The following is a 17,561-nucleotide window of genomic DNA, read 5'->3' as shown; positions in this document are numbered from 1 at the left end:
GAAGAAAATGAGAAAAATAATCTGGAAATGATTTAAGGTAAAATTGGGTGTTTTTAAATATATAAAGAGTTATTACCAGAAGTATTACACAGAAGAAGGAACTGATTTATTCTATAGATCAGTAACAAAAAAAAAAAAAAAAAAAAACAGAGGAGACATCTTATAGTTAGTGGGTAGCTACTATATTTCAGATACTTTATTTCAGATACTTTAAGTGTTTTATATACTTTTTTTGCTAGTTATTCCTCAAAACTACTTCATTTTCTAATTAAGAAACTGAAAAAAAATTGTAAAATGTTATGTTAATTTCTCAAGGGCATGTGACTTATAAATAGCAGAGATTACCTTTGAATTCAGATCTATACTAGGTCTTTCTTTGGACTACTATGAACTAGAACTTGATTCAGATCTCTTGTCAACAGGCAAAAGATCCAACATTCAACCCCTTTACTCCCTGTTATATGCATGGAATCAGGATGTAGGATTGATCAAAGAGGTTTAGTAAGTTTTGCGGTTTTTCCCCTAAGTTTGGCATCTAAATCCTTTAAGAATTGTGCTCAGCCACATGATTAAAATTGAACATAGGAGCAAAAGAGGTTCATACTGTTTCTCTAATAGGGAAGAATTAAATTTAATAATTTACATAGCATTTCCATTTCTACCATTTTAATAACCCTGCAATCCTGTGAGACAGGTAGTAGTTTTCTTTCTATGTAAAATAATTGCAACTGTATCATTTCCCAAGGATTCAACTAGTTAGATATAAAACTTGGACTAGAACGTAATTCTAAGTAACAGCCACTTCCCTTCTCACTTATACAAAGGCAATTATATAAAATTATTCATAATCTATTCTCATAGTGTGTTTATGGATTAAATTTTTTATTATATATTAAAGAAACAGAAAAACAAAAATGAAGCATTATTGTTTTTGTGCAGTGAGGCTTAGGTTTGTTCTCAACATATTTGCCACCTGATATATATTTCAGAATAATTTCCTAGCTTATATTAAATATGATGTTGTTCTGAGTGGTTTCCTAAATTGCTTTTGTGATCTTGACACCCCCATCTCCTCTGATACTATGTTTATTTAAGCATACCATGGTTTCCAAATATTTACCTCTCTCTCTTTTTTTAATTTCCTGGGTCTCATCAACTGATTTTCTTTTTTAAAATTTTAAAATTAAAACAATATTTTTTTTGAGAGTACACTTGGGAATCTGACAGGCAAAGATTTTGCTTTGTTTTGTTTAGTTTTTATCTTTAGACTCCCTTTACCCATTTCTCTCAACTCTGGAAACCACCAAGTTTTTCTCTGCTTTTTAAATTTTGTTTTATTGTTAGATTTCACATATAAAAGAGATTATATGATATTTGACTTTCTCTCTCTGACTTATTTTACCTAGCATAATGAGGTTCATCCATGTATAGCCGAATAATATTCCATTATGTATACATAATATATATGATATATATATATATATATATATATATATATATATATATATATATATATATATATAAAAATTTCTTCAGTCATTCATCCACTGATGGACACTTAGGTTGTTTCTGTACCTTGGCTATTGTAAAGAATGATGTAATGAACATGAAGGTGCATATATATTTCCAAGTTATTGTTTTCATTTTCTAAATTTTGAACACACAGAATTCACAAAAGTGGAATTGCTGGACAGCATGGTAGTTAAATCTCGAGTTTTTTGAGAAGCTTCCAAATTATTTTCCATAGTTTTTGCACCAATTTTCTTTTCAGAGTTTATTTATTTATTTATTTTCAGGTTTGTTGTTTATTTATTTTTCCATTCTTTTTCAAATTATTTTTCCATTTAGGTTATTACAGAATATTGAGCAGAGTTTCCTGTGCTATGTAGTACCAATTTACATTCCCACCAACAGCACACAAGGGTTCCCTTTCCTCTACATCCTTGCCAACATTTGTTATTTCTTGTCTTTTTTTTCATAATAACCATTCTAACAGGTGTGAGGTGCTATCTTACACAAAACTAACATGTGGCTTTGATTTGCACTTCCATGATAATTAAAATGTTGAGCATATTTTAATGTACCTGTTGGACATCTGTATGTCTTCTTTGGAAAAATGCCTATTCAGATTTTCTGCCCATTTTTTATTGGATTGCTGGATTTATGCTATTGAGTTGTTTGAGTTCTTTATATATTTTAGATATTAGCCCCTTATCAGATATATGATTGGCAAATATATTCTCCCATCCAGTTGGTTACCTTTCATTCTGGTGATGGTTTCCTTTGCTGTGCAGAAACTTTCTAGTTTGATGTAGTCCCACTTACTTATTTTTGCTTTTATTGCTTTTCCTTTTGGTGACAGGTTAATAAAAATCATTACCAAGACCTATGTCAAGGGGCTTACCATCTTTGTTTTTTTCTAGGAGTTTTATGGTTTTAGATCTGACTTTAAAGTTTTTAATTCATTTTGAGGTTATTTTTTATATGGTGTGAGAATGTAGTGCAGTTTGATCATTTTGCACATAGCTGTCCAGTTTTCCCAAAATCATTTGTTGAAGAGATTGTTTTCCCCATTGTGTACCTTGGCTGTTTTGTTGTAAATTAATTTACCCTACATGCATGGGTTTATTTCTGAGTCTCTACTCTGTACCATTGATCCAAGTATCTGTTTTTATGCTAATACCATGCTATTTCAATTTCAGTAGCTTTGTAATAGAGTTTGAAGTCAGAAAGCATGATGCCTCTAGTTGTGTTCTTCTTTCTCAAGACTGCTTTGGCTATTTGGATTTTTGTTTGTTTGAATTGTTTTGTTTTTTGTGATTCCATACAAATTTCAGGATTATTTGTTCTATTTCTTTGAAAACTGCCATTGAAATTTTTATAGGGATTGCATTGAATCTGTAGATGGCTTTGGATAGTATGGACATTATAACAATACTGATTCTTCTGATCCATGAGCACAGAATGTCTTTCCATTTATTCATGTCTTCTATTTTTTTTTTCATCAATACCTTGTAGCTTTCAGTGTACAGGTCTTTGACCTCCTTGTTTAAAGTTATTCCTAATTATTTTTATACAATTATAAATATTAATTTCTCTTTCTGATAGCTTATTATTAGTGTATAGAATTCAAAAGATTTTTGTGTATTGATTTTGTATCCTTCAACTTTACTGAATTTTTTTTATTAGGTCTAAGAGTTTTTTGATGGAGTCTTTAAGACTTTCTACATATAATATCATGTTATCTGCAGATAGTGACAGCTTTACATCTTCCTTTCCAATTTGGATGCCTTTTATTTCTTTTACTTGCCTAATTGTTGTGGCTAGGACTTTCAATATTATGTTGAATAATCATGGTGAGAGTGGGCATCCTGGTCTTGTTCCTGATTTCTATTGAAAAGTTTTCAGCTTTTCACCATTGATTATGATGATACCTGTGGGCTTTTCATATATTGCCTTTTTTATGTTGAGGTAGTTTCCTCTATAGCCACCTTATTGAGAGTTTTTTTTTTTTTTAAATCAGGTACAGGTCATGATATTAAGACCAAAGTTTACTGGGTTACTAGGTTCAATATTGGGTCAACTACTTGAATGTTATGATTTTTCCATCACAAAAGCTAATTGAAGAACAAAGAACAGATACTGCAAATGTGTCAGTGATGGATAGAATGGAAGGTTACTTCTTTAAGACTACAGAAAATCTGTTGCATGAATGTCATGTTAAGGGGGAAAATAATTCTGAAATTATAAAGTATATTAAACACTAATGTTGCCTTAGTATCAGCTGAACATAATGAAGAATTAGTTTACTTAATCTTAAAGTCAAAGGTAGTTATCTAAGATGAGATAGGAAAAGGTTGTTATTAGCAAAAACAAAACACATTTCTGTCAAGGTGGCATTAAACTAGTTGACCCAGAATTTAATATATAAAAATATTTATTTGGGAATGATTTATAAATATTTATACATATATAATTTATAAATATATAAACATATATAGAAAGAGATATGATGTTGCAATCATAACACTTAAAAAATTACCCAGTACTGTAATCTGATAGTTTATTCTGGAAACTAGAAAGATAGTCCTCTGTTGGAATATGCTTTTAAGTACTCCTTTCCCACCCTCATTTTTCCTTTCATGTATTCCTCTCTTGCCTCCTAGAAGACAAAAGAGATTATACTATCTGCTCCCCCACAAAAGTACATAAGTAGATAATATTACTTCTGCTTTTCAGATAAAGAAAGTGAACTACAGAAGAATTAAATAATTGAGTTGTCAATATTTTGAGTAAGTGTCAGTGCCAAATATAAAATCTAGCCATGTAATTGTCTTCTTAGTTTGTAAGTAAAAAAATAAATAAACAAAACCGAACAGACATGAATTTCAGAACCATGAGAAAAATAAAAATCTCCTGCACCTGGAATGCTCTAACACTAAAAATTAGTAGACTCACAGAGAAAGCAAGATGGCCCTCAGAATTTTTATGTGATGAACAACCTATTGGACATACATTAACAAGGAAGCAGACGTTCTCCAAAGTGGAATAGGATCAAATTTAATACAGCACACACTCACACATAGATACCAGGCTTAGACTTTTAAAATAAGATAAAAAAAAAACTAGGAAAGAGAAAAAAAGGAGGGTGGGAGGATAAGGACACTAATCTGGCAAACAATGCCAGGTAATCAAGGAATAAAAAGAAGCAAAATTCATTTAAGAAGTACGTTAAAGTTTTAAAACACATAGCTAAATCTTCGTGAAAGTGTGGGAATTTCAGAGAGAAATGAAAGTAGATCATTAGATGAAATACTGCTAGGCTTACTGCTGCAGGAAAAGAAATTACATAATAAAACATTTGAAATGCCACTGACGTCATGATTGTTCTTCTAGTCCATACTATCAATTCATATTTATTGCCTATTATTGTCTGGTGAGCACACTGAGTTGAAGGTAATTTGAGATCATGGATACAATATCCACCATGTATATAAAATACATAATATCAAGAAAACATAAATTTAGCCTCTGTCAGTCCATATTAAAATCCTCTAGGAACAAGTCAAGGAGATATTTATAACTGCACTGGGGATTTGAACTTATCATTGCTTGGGTTTTGTGAATTAAAAATAGGAGTTGATTGGGTTGGAAAAGTGAATTCCCAAAGATATGAACTTGGCTTTTGAAATTTAGGTTACTTTTACTTCCCCAAGGGAGAGAAAGACCCATGATCTACAAAACAGCTGACAGTTTATCACATTAGGTTTAGAGAAACACCAAAAGTAAAAATTAATCATGAGTTTCAATATCCTATCCACTTGGATCCAGCCTATGAATGTATTTCAATTGGCACTATAGGCAGTTAAAAAACAAACAAATAGGAAAACCAGTTAGAAGGCAGCTCCATGGCAAGACATAAGGACTATCCCTGAACATAATTAAAGAAATAAAAGTTAGGAGTAAATTTAACAAATATAAGGGGGAAAAAAACAAACGATAAAAACAAAACTTGGTGATTGATTAGATAAGAAGGAATAAGAAGGAAGTTAAGTAGAGGGACTAAATTAGGATATGGTGATTTTACTCTCAGACACACAGAACAGGTGTAGCCTTTAGTGAATATGGAAATATAATGAAGTTCTGTTTGAAAAAATTGAATCAGAGAGAGTTATGGAACATCTAAGTGGACATTTTCATTTTTAAGGTCTGGATATTGAGATGTAGGCATCAGTCATTTAAGTTTTTAAAATCTTTCATTGACTTCCCATTTATTTTTTTTCCAATGTCAGTTCACTTTCCATAAATCATGATTTATAGCACCTAGGAGTTTTGGATTTCATGAATTAGTATAAATATGGAAAACTTGATTAACTGATCTGGATAATTCCAAGAAATAAAATGTAATTACTCAAAAAATATAACAGAGTTTATTTATAAGCCCTGGGAAATCAAGAAGTTACTGAGCACTAGATGCTCAGAAGAAGATATAAAAGAAGGTCTGGGGCTTCCCTGGCGGCGTAGTGGTTGAGAGTCCACCTGCCGATGCAGGGGACACGGGTTCGTGCCCCGGTCCAGGAAGATCCCACATGCCGCGGAGCGGCTGGGCCCGTGAGCCATGGTCGCTGAGCCTGCGCGTCCGGAGCCTGTGCTCCTCAACGGGAGAGGCCACAACAGTGAGAGGCCCATGTACCGCAAAAAAAGAAAAAAAAAAAAGAAGGTCTGTTTCTAAAGAATGCATATTCTTTTAAAAGAGATAAAATATAACCATAAGCAAAATTAAAAGCACACAATAGAATAAGATTAGTTGGAAACTGTAAACAAAAATAATAGAAATGTCCATGATTTATCTAATCAGAAACAGATTGATATAACACCTGAGTTTAGAATAGAAAGCCTTATATCATCTCTTATATTATATTATCATAGCACAATGAAAAATTTAATAAACTAGATTCAGTAAATGAAAAATCTGAGAAAACATTTTTTAATGTTTAAGAAAACATCATAAGCCCTAGGACTTACAGTAGAACTCATGTATATACCACAGTATTAGATTTTTTTAACCACACCCCTTTTCCATTAAGTTAATTTGTCTTCTGATGAGATTGTTGCTTAGAGTTCACTATAAATAATTTTTGAAATACTTTTTCTCCAAAGCATGATTCTTATTTTAAGGAATCATGTAATTTTGGAGACTTTCTTTTCCAGATGCATCTCCATTCTATGGGAAACCACATGGATTGATGTAAAGTATATTGACTGAATTTAGTCAGATAGGTCTGGGTTGAAATTATGGTTCAACATTTTACTAACCATTTGATTAAGAGCAATTTTAAAAAAAAAAACTTGAGATGGGGGCTGTGATTTGTAATACAACAATAAGGCATACTTTGCTAGTTTGCGGTAAAGACAAAATGATGGAAAAACTTGAAAGGCTGAACAAGGTGGTCCTCAAATGCTGGCAGTATGTCTCCTTATTTCTTTACCAGGGTTAACACCTGTAATTTTTGAAGAAAAATCATTAATTTCACATCTCAGTAGTGTATCTTCCTTCCATTAATTCAGGTATAGTCCTTCTGCTTTCACTTTTTCTCAGGGAAGAACATGTCAGTCATGCATATCTTGGAAGAATTCATTTTCTGTGTCTTTATGCCCATTGTCAGGGGATGCAGGTAGAATGCACTTGACTATCAACATTAACACTTTGCTCTAAAATCATATTTAATTTTAAATCCTCTACGTTTCTGTGATAGTCATAATAGTCCAGATTATCCTGGACTGGGTCACCCAAAACAGGCTAATGGGGAAGGTACCACTCAGCATTGGTGGCTGTGATGCCAGAGGGAGAAAAGAGATTCGCATGACTCTTACAGAAGGAATTCAGGGTTCTGGCTTAGAAGAGACCCATGTCACTTCCAATTATGATTCTTAGTCCCACTCAGCTGTAAGACACCAGGAAGTGGTGTCATGCTTCCAGAAAACTGAGAGCCACAGATATTTAGCAAATAGCACAAATAATGACCAGAGTTATGACTTAATACACATGCACATTATGTGTGTTGAGAACACATTCCAAAAATCCTGGGTATGGAAAAACAACTTTATTTTTTCATTACTAAAATATATATCTGTCTGAAGTTCCCATTTTGCCTAGTGACAAAAATCTTACCCATTAAATTGCAGAAAAATTCAGTCATTTCCAGGCTTTCTTAGTAATGTTTAGTCATTGAAGATTTAAAGTGAGCCAAATTATCATTTTTACCATCTGCATATAATCAGGGATATGTAGAGTGAGATCATGGCATCGCACACATATAGCTTAATATGTACTGCTTGTTGCCTAAGGTTGCTTTTTGTTCATCATCTACAAAACTGTTCTCAAAAGATGGTATAGAAGCAAGGAGCCAAGCTTCCTCTCCTACACTAAAATCAATGGGAGGAAATAGAATTAGACATGGCCCAGAGAGCAAAACTTAATAGCGGAAACAAGAGAGTAATATACAAAAAGATACCACATAGTTCATAGCAACTACCAAAAGAATGACTATCAATAGAGAGTGCTGGAAAGTTTGCTGAACAAGGAAGTTAGCCCTCCAAGAAAGGGAGGTTTCAGTAGAGAAAAGGAAAAACCCAGATCTTAGTGCACCCACAATAAAGAGTGATGTATAACAACATACCTATTTATATTAAATTCAAATTTTAATAAAAGCTAAACTTTACTAAGTATTTACTAAAGTTAGCTTCTCATGTTAAGCACTTAATGTGTACTATTTCCCTTAATTCTCATAATCACTTTATGAGGTCAAATGAAGTCATGCTCATTTTAAGTATGTGTGATATTTAAAGTAGCTTAATAACTGAGCTTATAATTGTGAAAGAACTCATGTGTAGATCTTTATTACTCCAACTGGATGGTCCTGACCATTTCACTGTTCTTTATTTGCTATGTTTAGCTTATTTGGTATCAATTTGAAAACACAGCACACTAACATATATTCAAATTTCTTCAATTCATTTATGAATGAATTATGAGTGGGAGCATTTATAAGATCCTGTTATGCCCTGAGTTTGTGTTCTGACTCTATCTTACAATAGCTCTTTGAACATGAATAGATCATTAATTTTTTGAGAATCTCTGATTCCTCATTTATGTATAACAGAGATAAAATAGAAATTAAATATTAATTGCCTTGGCAATCTTACAATGTCATTGTGTCTACTGAACTAGGTATTATGTAGAAATGTAGACAATAAAATAAATTATATGTATATACAGTACATACATATGTATATACATATATAGTCATTATTACTGGAAAAGTTTTGACAGTCCACATGGAAAGAATAGAATATTAAAAAGATAAGGATTAGCTTATAAATGAAATGTTCATGATGTAATTCATGAACCTACCAAGCAAGTAAGAGCATTCAAAGAGAAATATTTGGAAACTTATCTGGAAATGTTGAACTATAATAAAGCAAAACATTAGTGCCAGACAGAGTATTTCAAAAACAAATTCACCTTCCAATGGCCAGAGATAAAAACAAATTTCACCAGCTTCAATTCCCCTGACATTATTGTCATGTGTCCAGTGTTCTACTGTATCTAATACTTTGCAAAAAGAAAAAAAGGCTAAGTATTCTATTTTTATTAGTGCAATGAATACTCCACTATCTCTGCCTCAGTTTCCTGAATCAAAATGATCATGACAACTTTCCAGCTGATGTATGAGTAAATATTTGTGTAGCCTAAGGTGATGATGGACAGGATCCTTCAAATTTAAAGCAATGTCTGGAAGATGTTCATTATAGAGAACAAAAAAAGACAGAACAAACTATAAACCACAGTCAATATTAGAATTATACTAAAAATGTTTACAGGTTATATATTGAGAATAACAGATCCATCATTATAAATGCAGATACATTTCCTCTTATATCAGAGGATCTGTAAATGAATGCTATAAAACACAATTGAAATAGTGCAAAACTGCAGAAGTATCAATTTAGGTGATCTATAGTACAGAGAAAATGGAAGCCACAATGTCCAAGTTTTTGTCATATTAATTAGCCTAACTCCCTATTTCACACAGTCAATAAAAATTCAAGGTAATTCCCCAAATCTGTGCAGGACGTGAGAGTAATCAATGTTCACAGTCCAGTTGTGAGTTAGGATGATCCAACGTTGAGGTTAACTGACAAGAAGGTAAGAGACACTAAATCTATATGCCTTTCATCACAAATAAGTGCTACCTGAGCTAATAATAATAGGTCAATGAATCAGTAGCTAGGTTTAAAATGTTTACTGTCAATAGAACTTGCAAGTACTCAAATAAAAGTCCAAATAGCTTTCTAAATTATTGTATTAATGCATCAGTAAGTAGCTTTTGAGTATCTACCATCTATCCAAAATTGTTTTGCTGTTAGCTCCTGTCTTGTTTCCTCTTCAGTAATTGCTCAAATCTACACATTCACCTTTATCCCCAAGCAACATACATGTTCCAAATCTATTCTAGTTTGAAAGTCAAAGCCAAAGAGAGCAGTGTGGTTGTCAGTAGCCTCAGGTGTGCTCATCATTAGAATTAGTCCCAATGATTGTAAACCTATCTGTCCCCAACGAGTGATTCCAAAGCACTTGTAATGTCCCGGCTAAAGCTTTCCCATATAACCTACTCTTATCTACTCCATTACACAAACACTGTAGACCAATTGACTGTGTTTAGATTTAAGTTTCACTACCTCTAAGTCACATTTCTGGCACAACCAGAGCATGTGGGTGTTCCCATGACATTTTGCTGATCTCTTGCTAATGCAGTGAGATGAACCCTATTTCCCATAAGACACACATTCCTCTCTTAGTCATTGTCAAGATGAGGCCTAGATTACACCAATTGTCTCAAACCAGAATGAGAAGATTTAACATTTATATTCCTCTGGTTTGGTATAGGAAAAGTATCCTAAATCATATGCTGATGGGAACCTAGAAAGTCATCTATCATTATCCTTTCATTAAAGATAATAACCTGACACTCACTGTCACTGTGATCTTGGATGAAGTGGAAGATTGCCAAGACTCATTACTAGGATAGTCACACTTCAAAGCTCATGTTAATTCTTCTTTCCCATGAAAGTCTGACAGCAAAGGAGTAATACATAGGTAAAATGGACCCAGATTATGGACAGCCCTGAAAACCATGCAGAAGAGTTTACAATTTATTTGATATGTTGTTTCCCTGAGTAGGAAAAATCTAAGTCAAAGTAGAATTTTAGTCTAGTGACCATGCACTAATTTCTTCACAAAATAGCTAGTTTTTACTTATGTCTGATGCAACTTTTAGTAGTGCTATATTTCAATGTCAAGAGATTTCCTATTTGGACAAAAAATTATTGTCCCCCTGTATTTTATGGAGTTGATAAAGCGAGGTTGTTTAGATTAATGGGCAAAGTATCCATTGTCTATAATGCCTTTGAGACCATCATTGACCAAAGAGTAATATTTTGTTCAGTATTCTTTACCTACCACCTCTTGATCAAGCAAACATGCTCTTCGTTCACATATCTCTTCAATCATCCTGCTTCTGCCTAGGATAGTTTTTGTCCTGTGTGGATAAAAATAGAATGACTTCTTAGGTCTGATTTGCCTGGGGGTTAATATTTTTAATTACTTACCATATTTTCTCAAAATACAATTTTTCCATAATAACTTAACTTTTTTATTATTGAAACTTGATTTTTTAAATATGCTACATTTATTTTGTTTTCTGGACACCCAGGTTCTGGAATCCAAAAAAAAAAAAAAAGGATACATCTGTATCTATCTCCCCATGAAGTTGCAGATATAATTAGCCATCTAAATCTTTAAACACTTGCTAGGAAAGGTGGGGATGTGTACTCAGATATCCAACCCTCTCTTTAAAATTCAGACTTAAATCCTGATAATTTACAAATTCCTATATCAGCTCTGAAGACTCTGAAAAGTACAACATAAATCTCTTCTAGATATAAAGCTACATTCTCCCATACCATCACAAAATAACCTCTCATGAGAGGCAGCAGTAATCCCTAAAAGAAGTGGGACAGAAAAACTCATAGAGATATGTAGAGAATCTTAATTGAACTTTACCTGGTTACTCTATCTTGATAACATCTAAACGTATCAGGGAAGTGCAGGTGTATACTTGAAGCAGTGAACAATGGCACTAAGAAATAGACTGGGTTTATTCATAGAATATCCCTGGCATAAAGGTTATTTAAATACAAGACAGATACGTACAGTTTGTCTTGATAAATGGCCTCACCTAACATAGAGGAAAACATGGTGCAGAGAAACATCTGATTGAGATAGTCAGAGTCTATCGTTCTATGCACAAGATTATGAACAATCAAGAATATCATGATAAAATCAAGACGAAATAAACTAGATACATATATGTACAGATACCAATCTTTATCAGACATTCTTTTTTTAAAGGGAGAGTACCTCAGAAAAAAATGGCTTATGAAAAAACTTATCAATAAGAAAAATTAAACATCAATTTAAAATGCTAAGTAAAAGCATAATTTAAAATTATTTACTATCCAAATAAAAGAATATTTTGGGAATCATACTTTGTGTTTCCACATAATTCAAATAGATTCTATGAAGTAAAATATATTTTTAAAAAATAAGACAAAGGGTTAAATATAAAACTAAACAAAATATATAAAATAATGATAATTAAGATATTGGACATCAAGCAATAAAGAACAGTGACTCCTGAGACAGGAAAAAAATGAATTGAGCCCTACAGTGACTCAACTTTATGGGAAATACATGCAGAACCTACTGTATCCCTCTGTTGAGGAGATGAAGCTTGAAGTTTGGGGAAGCCATGGAGACTAGTGTACACAGAACAGACTAGCAGAAACAACAGAGCTGCATGAAGAGGGAGTTACATGTATTTGCATAACTCTTGTAGCTTCCTGAACATATAATCATAACTTTTTATGTTCTTTCTATTAATTCTATCACTTATCATTTTTCACTCACTTTTGATTTATTGAATTTTTTTTCTTGTTACGAATTGTCTTATCATGATTCTTTGCATTTCTGGTAATTTCTGATTTTATGACAGAAATTAATTTTATCTTTTTGGATAAATCTTTATATTCCTGTAAATACTTTTGAACTTTGTTTTTTTGACACAGAAATTTATGTAGAAGCCATTTGATGCTTTCAGGTCTTGCTTTTAGGTTGGCTAGATGGAACCAGAACTTCATTAATCTAGGTTTAAATTTTTTTCCTACTCGTGAGGTTAAGACCTCTCTACTCAACATGATTCTCCCTGAAATATGATAGTCTGAGTCTGGGTAGTGTTTACAACTGCTGTTCTTGGCATTGTCTAATTTCTGGACACTGTTCTAGCCAATACGTTGAGGTGGTTCTTTCCCCTATCCTCAGATTCATGCACTTACCAGTACTTAATTAAATTCTCTATGAGATTATCAGATTGAATTACAGAAAACCCAAGACCCATGTATGCTGCCTGAAAAAGTCATTTAAGTATAAAGACACAAATAAAGGTGAAAGGTTAGAAAAAGAGACCATGCTAACACTGGAAACAAAGAAAGCTGGAGTAGATATATTCATACTAGATTAAGGAGACTTCAGAGTAAAGTCTTTAATGAGGAATAAAGAGGATCATTTCATAATAACAAAGAGGTCAATTTATAGAGATTGTATAACAAAAATGTGTATGCACCTAATAAGAGAGTTTTAAAGTACCTGAAGCATAGAACTGCAAGGAAAGATATGTAGTAGACAAATCATCAAATATATTTAGGGATTTCAATATTTCTGTTTCTGTACAAGCAGAGATAGAAAACCAAATAAAAATATAGAAGACTTGAACAACATGATTAGCCAATTTTGACCATTCCATATTTATAGAATAGTCCAAACAAGGACAGCAGCAGAATATACATCTTTTCCCAGTGCACATGGAGCCTTCAAAAAGATGGGTCATATTTTGGGTTGTAAAAATTTGTTCAATAAATTTAAAGGAGTCAAGCCATACAAAGTATGCTCCCTTATTACAATGGAATTAAAGTAAAAATCAATAACAAAAAAATGCAGAGAATCCCCAAATATTTGGAAACTAAGTAACACAATTCTAAATAATCAACTGGTTAAACATGAAATCAAAAGTGAAATTTAAGAAGTATTTGAAATGAGATACAAAATGAAAGTACAACATTTTAAAAGTCACAGATTCAGCTAGAACAGTACTTCATGAGAAATTTATAGAACTAAGTTCTGTATTAGAAAAGAAGATGATCTCAATCAAAAGCTTTAGCTTTCACATTAAGAAAGTAGGAAAACAAACTATTAAACTATAAAGAGACTTAAAGTAAAAGAAAACCAAAATCAGATAAATCAAAATAAAGAAAATATAAATAAAGATCACACAGAAAATAAGCAAAATAGAGAACAAGCAAGAGAGGGAAGGAAACAGATCACAATGAAGTACCACTACACATTTATTAGGATGTTTAAAATATAGAAAACTTACTTATACCGAGTATTTTTTATCCACTTTTTAAAAATAAATTTATTTACTTATTTATTTATTTACTTTTGGCTGTGTTTGGCTGTTGCTGTACATGGGCTTTCTCTAGCTGTAGTGAAGGGGGTTACTCTTCATTGTGGTGTATGGGTTTCTCATTGCAGTGGCTTCTCTTGTTGTGGAGCATGGGCTCTAGGCATATGGGCTTCAGTAGATGTGGCACACAGGCTCAGTAGTTGTGGCTCTGGGACTCTAGAGCCCAGGCTTAGTACCTGTGGTGCATGGGCTTAGTTGCTCCATGGCATGTGGGATCTTCCCAGACCAGGGCTTGAACCCGTGTCCCCTGCATTGGCAGGTGGATTCTTAACCACTGAACCACCAGGGAAGCCCTTAGACCAAGTATTGTCAAGTGTGTGGATCAACTCAAAATTTCATAGACTGCTGATAAGAATGCAAAATGATGCCACCATGTTGGAGAGTAATTGGCAGTTTATGAAAATGTTAAACAAACACCAATCATAAAGCTCAGCTAGTCCACTCCTAGGTATTTACTCAAGAGAAATAAAGCATGTGTTTACATAGTATTCTACATGAATATTTATAGCAGCTTTATTTACAGTAGCTAAATACAAGAATCAACCCAGATGTCCTTTAAGGAGTGACTGGTTAAACTAATCATTGTATATCCATACAATAGAATATTACTCAATAATAACAATAAAAAATAATAAGGTATCAATCCATCCAACAACACAAATGAATAAGTATGTTGAATAAAAAAATAAGCCAATGAAACCCTTTAAAAAACAGAAAAGTATACATGTTGTATGAATCATTTATATAAAAAATTCTAGAAAAAGCAAGCTAGGCTATAATGAGAAAATTAGATTTATAAGTGCCTATGAATGAAGGAAGGGAAGGAATTCTGAGGGAGTATGAGATTAGGAAGGGACATCAGGACAATTTGGGATTGATGAATATCTCCATTCTCTTACTGCAGTGTTGCTTAGTGAATGCATATGTATGCCAAAATGTATCAAATTGTATATTTTAATGTGTACAATTTATTGTATTTCAATTTTACTTCAATAAATCTCTCTGTGTGTGTTTGTGTGTGTTTAAGGAACTGGTTGATAAACAAGAAGAAAAAAAATAAGTGAGATGAGATAAGAAAGATGTTAAGAAAAATAATATTTCAAAAGCAAAATTAAAAATAACATTAGAAATAATAAAAGGCAGACAAAAGTGAATGACCTTTAATAATTTATTTAGGGATAAATTTGAGAACATATAAAAATATTCTGATGGGATGTCAGCAAGATGACAGAATAGGAAGCCCCAGACCCTTTTAACCCTCATAGAGACATTAACTAAACAGCAATACATGGACTAATTTTGTTTCTGAGAAACCCAGAAATCAGTTAAGAGGATCTTATATCCAAGGTGAGTGCAAAACCAGCCACATTAAAATTTATGAAAATTGGTGGCACTCACTACCATAGTTGCCTTCCCCAGCTCAGTGTGTTGTGATCAGGAGAAATGTTTCAGTTCCCAGCTTCTTTCTGGGGAGGGAAAGACAATATTAACACATATATCCAAGGTTCATACATTTTGAGGGGCTGCCCAAGGGACTGCTTTCTACCCTGCCTGAATCTCATGCTGAGAGGAAATGTCACTAGGATGGGGACCACTGAGAACAAAGGTGGTGGTTTGGAGAAGCATGCACTAACACGCAATATTCCCTTCCTCCAGCTCAGTATGGAACAAGTGGGAGAAAAACCACTAGTGTATTCTCTCTGAAAAGAAAATTATCTGATGTACATATCCAATATTTAGGCTTTTTGGGTGGCCTGCCTGAGGGACCAGTCTTTCTGTCTTGCCTGAGTTAGAGCACTGACAGTGTCCCACATATTGTAAAACTGGAGAGGCTGCTGAGGAGAAAAGGAAGTTGGGCAGTTTGCAGCAGTCCAGAGAACCTGCAGCACTGCATACAGACACTAGAGGAATCAAGAGGTTATGAAATCCTAAAAAAAAAGAAAGAGGCAACCTTCTCTAATAGTGAATTTACCCACACAAGCCCTGAGAAGATTCATCCACTGAAAATGTTTGAGAGGTCCCAGCATCTCTAGGTGGGCTGATTGGTGAAGGTCTTTCCCTGAATGTGGTCAGTCTATAAAGACTGGGAGTGGAAGCTATTTTTTCAAATGTGTGGATTCTAACACAAAGTTACAAAGCACATGAAGAAATACAGAAACATGGCCCAATCAAAGGAACAAAATAACTCTCTAAAACCAACCCTAAAGAAATGGAGGTATATGAATTACCAGAAAAAAAGGTCAAAATAACCAACATAAAGATGATTGACATGCTGAGCAAAGCAGTGAACAAAATGAGAATATTAACAAAGAAATAGAAAACATAAAAAATAATGAAACAGAAATTTTGGTGCTAGAAAATACAATAACTGAACTGATAAATTCACTAAAGGAATTTAACAACAGACTAGATGGAGCAGAAGACAGAATCAGTAAATTTGAAAACAGATCACCCGAAAGTATCCGGTCAGAACAGCAAAAAGCAAGAAAAAGAGTTAAGGAAGCCTAAGTGACACCATCAAATAGGCCAATATTATGCATATTATGATAATCTCAGAAGAAGAGAAAAATGGGCAGAAAGCTTATTTGAGGAAGCAATTGCCAAAAATTTTCCAAATCTGGAAGAAGGAAATGTACATTCAGATTCAAAGAGTCTGGTGGACCCTAACTAATATAAAATCAAAGAAGTCCAAACAGTCACATTACAATCAAATTGTCAAAAGTCAAAAACAAAGAGAGAATTTTCAAAGAAGCAAAAGAAAAATCACATATAAGAGAGCTCCCAATGGACTATCAGTGGACTTCTCAGAAGAAACCTTGCAGGCCAGAAGGGAATGGGATAATTAAAACAGAACAACAAAAGAAAAAAAAAAAAAAAAAAAAAAAGAAAGAAAAGCTGCCAACCAAGTGTAATATAACTAGCAAAATTATTCCTCAAAATGAAAGAGAAATAAAGACTTTCATAAATTAACAAAAACTAAGAGAGTTCATCACCAATAGACTTGTATCACAAGAAATGAAACAGGGAGTTTTTCAAATTGAAACAAAAGAAGTCTAGATAGCCCTGTGAAAATATGTGAAAGTATAAAGCTAACTGGAAAAGGAAAATATATAGACAAATACAGAATACTGTAATGTACTGTAATGGTAGTGCACAAATCCTTTAATTCTGGTGATGATATTAAAAGACAAAAGGCTTTTTAATGTAACTATAAAATATATTAATGCATAAACCATATAAAAAGATGTATTTTGTGACATCAAAAACATAAAGTGTATAGGAAGAAAATTAAAAGTACAGAGTTTTGTATGCTATTGAAGTTATTATCAGCTTAAAATAGATTGTTATAATTATAAGATGTTTTATGTAAGCCTCATGGTAACCACACAAAATACCTACAGAAGATACTGCAAAGAA

The sequence above is a fragment of the Phocoena sinus genome, chromosome 13, assembly GCF_008692025.1.
Source record: "Phocoena sinus isolate mPhoSin1 chromosome 13, mPhoSin1.pri, whole genome shotgun sequence".
Taxonomy (NCBI): Eukaryota; Metazoa; Chordata; class Mammalia; order Artiodactyla; family Phocoenidae; genus Phocoena; species Phocoena sinus.
The sequence above is the reverse complement of the archived record's forward strand: the minus strand, read 5'-3'. Positions refer to the sequence as shown.